Source organism: Elephantulus edwardii, unplaced genomic scaffold, assembly GCF_000299155.1.
Source record: "Elephantulus edwardii isolate Elephantulus edwardi_28Jun2011 unplaced genomic scaffold, EleEdw1.0 scaffold00010, whole genome shotgun sequence".
NCBI classification, from domain to species: Eukaryota; Metazoa; Chordata; class Mammalia; order Macroscelidea; family Macroscelididae; genus Elephantulus; species Elephantulus edwardii.
Window position 1 is genome coordinate 21,714,605 of NW_006399760.1, and position 6,796 is coordinate 21,721,400.

Sequence of the window (6,796 nt, forward strand, 5' to 3'; positions counted from 1 at the left end):
TGGCTTTGACAAGCACTGTGGCAATTGGACAATTAAAACAGACATGGGGTAGGGGGGAAGAAGAACGAACTGGGGATGAGGGTGGAGAAAACAGTGCAACAATGAATGAATGAAAACTCAAAATCTCTGTAAATGTTCATTAAAACTAATAAAATTTAATAAAAAAAAAGAATAACTTGAAGCATTGAACACCAATGACCAAAGATCAAATGAGTTTGGATGACATCAAGGATATCATCTATGAAGAGAGTAAAAGGTCACTATTTTAAAGACAGAGGATAAAAAAGAAACCAAAATGGATGTCAGAAGAGACCCTGAACATTGCACCAAGAAGCCAAAACAAAAGTAAAAGATGAAGTAAAAGATCTGAACAGAAGATTTCAAAGGACACCTCAAGAAGACAAAACAGGATTTTGATGGAATGTGCAGAGAACTAGAATAGGGGAATAAAAAGGGAAGAACTCACTCTGAATTTCTCAAGCTAAAAGAACTTAAAATCAATTTTAGTCCTCAAGTTGCAAAACTTAGAACTGCCATGAGCAAATCTTGAACGATCCAGGAAGCAATACACAGAATCACTGTACCAAAAATCATTGACTGAAATAAAAATTGACTGACACTAAAAATTTTCAGGAGTTACAATATGATCAAGAGCTAATGATAATAAAGGAAGAAGTTCAAGCTGCACTAAAAGCATTGGCAAAAAATAAGGCCCTCAAAATAATGGGATATCAATTGACATGTTTCAAATAACAGATGCAGCCCTGGGTGTGCTCACAAGTCTGTGCTAGGAAATTGGAAGTGAGCAACCTGGCCAATTGACTGGAAAAGATCCGTATTTGTTCCCATTCTCAAGAAAAGTGATCCAAAATAATGTGGAAATTATTGAGCAATATCATTAATACCACATGCTAGCAAAATACTGCTGAAAATAAATAAAAATTGGCTAGAACCATATAGGGACAGTGAACTGTCACAAATTCAAGCTGTGTTTTGAAGAAACTGTGGCACCGGGGATATCATTGTTGATGTCAGATGTGTCCTAGCTGAATGCAAAGAATACCAGAAAAATGTCTAATTTTGCTTGATTGACTATGAAAAGGCTTTTGACTATGTGGATGACAACAAATTATGGCTACCATTGAGAAGAATGAGAATCCCATGTACTCATGTGAACCTAGACCTAGACCAAGAGCCTATAGTGCAAACAGATCAAGTGAATATTGCCATGGTTTATAATACCTAGAAAACAGGTGTGTCAGGTTTGTATTCTTTTTCCATATCTATTCAATCTATAACCTAACAAATCAGTCAAGAAACTAAACTGTACAAAGAAGAATGCGGCATCAGGATTGGAGGAAGACTCTTACATAATCTTCAATATGCAGATGGTACAACATCATGATAGATGGAGAAGAGATTGAACTTTTCAATAACTTCATTTTACTTAGTTACACTTGGTATCAGCAACAGTCAGGATATCAGCAAATATGTAACACTGGGGAATTCTACAGTCAGGAAACTCTCCAAACTTGAGAAACAATGATGTTAGTTTGAGGACTAAGGTATGTCCTATTCAGACCATGGTCTTTTTAATCACTTGCTACTGCTGAGAGCTGGACAGTGAATAAGCATGACAGAGAACAATTGATGCCTTTGAGCTGTGGTGTTGGAGAAGAGTACTGAACATCCCATTGACTGCCAAAAGAACAAACATATACTTGTCTTGGAAACAGTACAGCCAGAGTGCTTCTTAGAGATAAAGATGACAAAACTTTGTCTCACATGCTTTGGGCATATTTCAAGGAGAGGCTATTCATTGGAAAGGGACCTCAAACTTGGTAAGGTGGAAGGAGAGTGAAAGAGAGGAAGACCTTCAACCAGGTGAATTGACACAGTGACTACTGTAATGGGTTCAAGTGTGTCAGAGATTGTAAGGATGACACAGGAGAGGAAAGGGTTCATATCTATTGTTCATAGGATTATATGGGTCATACTCAACTTGATGGCATCTAATAACAATAACAACAACAGCAAAGATGTCTTCGTATTTCTCTATTTTAAACTGTTTTCTTCTACTGAGTTGGCTCATGAATAATCAGCACTGCCTCTTTTCATTTGGTTACTGCTTCATGCAGATGTTTGATAGCCCATACAGATTTTCTCTTCTATTGTGACCAAGTCCAATAAGATTTTTCTCAGTCCTTTCAGAAGCCTTAGTGGTCTAATGGTCAAATGTTCAACTGCTAACCAAATGGTTAGTGTTTCAAACCCAAACATAGGCTCATGTGGAAAAGATCTAGTAATCTACATTACTAAATAATACAGCTAAGAAGTTCCTATGGAGAAGTTCTACTTTGTCACATGAACTCACTGTGGATAGAATGGATAGAATCAATTTGAAAACAGACTCAACAGTAATTATCTTATTCCACAGGCTTTGGATAGTTAATCTCTTCTTACATTGCTTTTCTCTCTTAAATATTATGGCATCCAGTTATGTAGATAAAACTCCCAGGTCACTTCTAGTCTTTCCTCCTCTAAAGATGTCGATTTATGAAAATTTCTTTTTCAGGTCTAGAGTCACGCCAGCAGGCACTTTCTCGGTGTTCCTTAATGCAGTATGTTCCTATCTTCTTCTAAAATCTTCTCATTATAATAAGCACTTTCCTCCATCTTTAAATTCTACCTCTGTGAGCACTTTTTTTTGGCTCTCAATAGAAGAAAGACTCATCTTCGTACTTTTAAATCATGTGTTTGTCATAGCCTTCCCATTGACCAGCCTTGTCTGCTCCCGTCTAGGCTTATTCTCACATTTACTTCTGTCTTTCAATGCTCATTGTCTCTCTGAGTGTAGTAACTCCTAACTTGCCTTTTTGATTAGTAGTCTATAAGGAATGTTGTCAATGATAGACATGCACACAGCCTTGGTATTTGCCATTTCTTCTGTCTCTGATAAAGCTTTCTCTTTGCCACCCTTGGCCTAGAAAATTCATCTTTACAAAGAAGAAATCAGCCCTGCCTCTCATGATAGTGGTATTTGGAAGATCATCAGCGAAAATACTAAAGGTAAGGGCTGTTGTACTCTTTGAACTTGTCTGGTTGTTGAATAATTCATGCAACCTTTGGTTTCTGTCCCCTCCACACCCATTTATGTTATCAACCAGAGCAGCAGTGGCAGCAGTCAGTGTCTGGTTTTCCATTCTGACTCACGTTCAGAAAAGAACATACTTGACCTTCTGTCCTAGTTTGTTACTATAGAGTCTTGTGTGTTATCCTATGCTTGGACCAATAAATAAATAAATAGACAGAAGTCATTTTGACTGGCAAACCACTAACCCTGAAAAAAATGAGAGCTGTGAGCTGAAGAGAAAGTAGATTTTGATTCTTCAAGTCTGAGATATCAACAGAAGTGCTCCTACCAACAATATAATTTTCTGGCTACAGTCCAGATGTCAGAGCAATGCAGCAGTGCCAGGAAAGAGGGGCTACTCAGATCAAGCTACAAGGACTGCTGAGGACACAGCTGGTGCTTCCTCCTCATGACACAAACGGTGTCCTGTTGTAACAAGAAACCTTTAGTTGCAAAAGAAGACATCACTGTTTGCTGAAGGGACAGGTGGATGGGATTACCAGGTTTTGCTTTAGATACATTTATAAAGAAGAAATGTCAATCCCCACTCCCAAACAAGAAAGGAATGGGAATGCTGTGACATGGCTGTATTTCTTTAGCAGCTTAGGGTGGAATAGAAGTACAGTTCATGGTTTCGGACAGAGATCCCACTAGGGGCCGTAAACAAATGCTCCTATTTAATCTTCTCTCTCCACTGACTATCCTTTAAAACCAAACTGTTGTCAAGTAACTCCATTTCCTAATGCCATGTGTGTTTCAGAATAGAATTCTACTCCATAGGGTTTTTTGATTTTTCAGAAGTGATTGCTAAGTCTTTCTTTTGGGATTTTTCTTGGTGGATTCAAACTTCCAACCTTTTGATTAACAGCCGAGGGACTCTGAGAGAGTGTTAACTATACTCATATCATTATTGTAATGGGTTCTCTTCTCAGAGCCCTACCAAGTTTCTTAGATTGATTCCAATGTATTTTCTTTTTAAAAAATATTAATTTTAATGAAAGTTTACAGAGACTTAGGGTTTCCAGTCATTCATTGTTGCACTTTTCTCCCTGCCCACCCCTTGCCCCCAATTCACTCTTCTTGAAAAGTTAAAGAAAAACTCTTTCATTGTTATGCTATCCATCTGTTTCAGTGCAGTATACATAATTTATCCTATCTTTCTCAGTCTCTCCCCAACTCAGATGTCAGTCCCATCTTATAACAGTGGCCTTATGCAAACTTGTTTTTTGTGACTGAGATATTTCACTCAGGAAAATGTCCTCCAGGGTCACCTATTTTATATATTTTATGAGTTCCTTGTTGTTCAGTGCTGCATAGTACTCCATTAGGTGAATATACCAGCGCTTCTCTAGCTGTTTATTTGTTGATTCCAATGTATTTTCTAATCTTAATTCCCTCTGAACTAGCCTTTAATTTACTGTACCTATTTTGTCCTGCCTTTTTCTCTTTACTCATGTGCTTTCCCAACTGTAATAATCTCTTGCTCCACTGCTTTACATAATATAATCTCAGTATCTATTATATGCCAAGGGAGCTCTGCCAGGTTAAGGGGGAGGAAGTTGTGCTGCCAGTCCAAAGACAAGCAGTTTGAATACACCAGCTACAACAAGGGAGAAAGATGGGCATCTCCTGCTATGTAATTTGCAGCCTCTGAAAACTCATTGGAGAGTAAGCTATGAGTTGGTTTTGACTTGCAGGCAATGAGTTGAGTTGAATTGATTATGTGTCAGGCATTCTGCTAGGCAATGTAGATTCAAATATGAGCAAGTAGTTAGTGGGGATTACAGACATTAATCAAGTACCACAGATTCATGTAAAATTGAAACTCCAAGAAGTTTCAGAAAAAAGATTTATCAGGATGTTCATGAAAGAAACAGAGAGAGCACAATGTGTGACCATGGCACAGACACCATACTCTCATTTCGGTATCAAAATTCCCCTGATCTGGGGAAACTCCTGGAAGCCCGCTTCTGCTCTTTACTGCAGTGAAATGCGATAGCTCTCTCTCTTCATTCACTGCAGACCTTATTTATAACTTTTTGTTAGCCCTTCTCTTACTTTATCTCCAATCTATTTCTCTCTTTTAAATATTGAATTCCTCAAAGTCAGCTGCTCTAATAAACATATTTTATTTTGTTAAGTTTTAAAATAAGACCTTACATATAGTTGTTGTTGTTGTAAGTGCCACGGAGTCCACTATAACTCTTAGCAATCCTATGAACAAAGAATCTGAGCCTTGTTCTATCTTATGCTATCCTGACCATCTCTGACACACTCACTCAGTTCCTCTGTTGCAATCACTGTTTCTACTTATTGAAGATCTTGCTGGTTTTGCTGGCCTTCCACCTTTTCCAAGCATAATGTCCTTTTCCAAAGACTGGCTCTTCCTAATAACATGTCCAAGGTATGTGAGAGAAAGTTGTACCTTTTCTAAGACATGCATATGCCTTTCAGCACTTTCCACTAACATCACAACTTAAAGGCTTTGATTCTTCCTCTGTCATTCTTATTCATTTTCCAACTTTCAGAAATATACCAAGTAATTGAAGAGATCTGGGTTTGGATCAGCCACACTTTAGTCTTCAAACTGATACTTTTGCTTGTCAGAATTTTAGAGAGAACCCTAACAACAGACTTTCCCAATACAATACATTTTAATTACTTTCCTGGCTGCTGGTCCATAGGATGTTGATTGTGGATCCAAATCAGATAAAGTTGCTGAAATCTTTCCCCATGTACCACTCTGTTACTTATCGGACCAGAGGTGAAGATTTTTGTCTTCTTGACATTGAGCTGCAATCTACATTGAAGGCTGTATTCTTTGATCTTCTGTAGCAAACATTTCAAGTCCTTTTCACATTCAGCAAGCAAAATTGTGTCATCTGCAAAATGTAGGTTGTTGATTAGTTTTCCTTTAATCCTGATGCCTCATTCTTCTTCATGTAGTACAGCTTTTCAAAATATTTTGTCTGCATAGATATTGAAATGTCTGGCTTTTATCTCTCCTCAAAATATGTCTAAATAATATGAGATATGTTCAAAGAATATTTCATGAGATTTTTATAATACTTTGGAAGAAGCAATCCATGCAAAAGCTGACCAATTATTTAACTATTAAAAACTGCCTGATGATTGGAAACATATGTTTTGGAGTCAGAAAATGCTGGCTTTACCAATTACTATTTGCATGGCTTTGGAAAAAAAGTTTATTTAAACTAGGAATGATACAAATTGTACCTATCTCAATGGAGCATTATGAAGATTCAGTTAAAATATGTAAAGCAGAACTCTGGTGGCCTAGTGGCAAGAAGCTGACCTGCAATCTCAGAGGTACACAGTTCGAATCTGCCAGATGCTCTGCTGGAGAAGGAGGAACAATCTCCTCCTGTACCAGTGAGATCTGATTTGATGGTACACACAAAAAATAATGAAATAAAATAAAAATTTTAAAAAATATGTAAAGCATTTAAAATGGTATCTTGAAAATAATGATTTATGTAAATATTTGTACTATAATCATTGTGCTTATTTTCAATGATGCAGGAAACTATGAACTTTGATAAATGTGGATTGTTGTAGAGGGGCGTCAGGCCTTTTGTTCATAGAATTGCTATGAGTCAAATGACATGAGAAATCATTAAGAATATAAACAAAATTATTGAA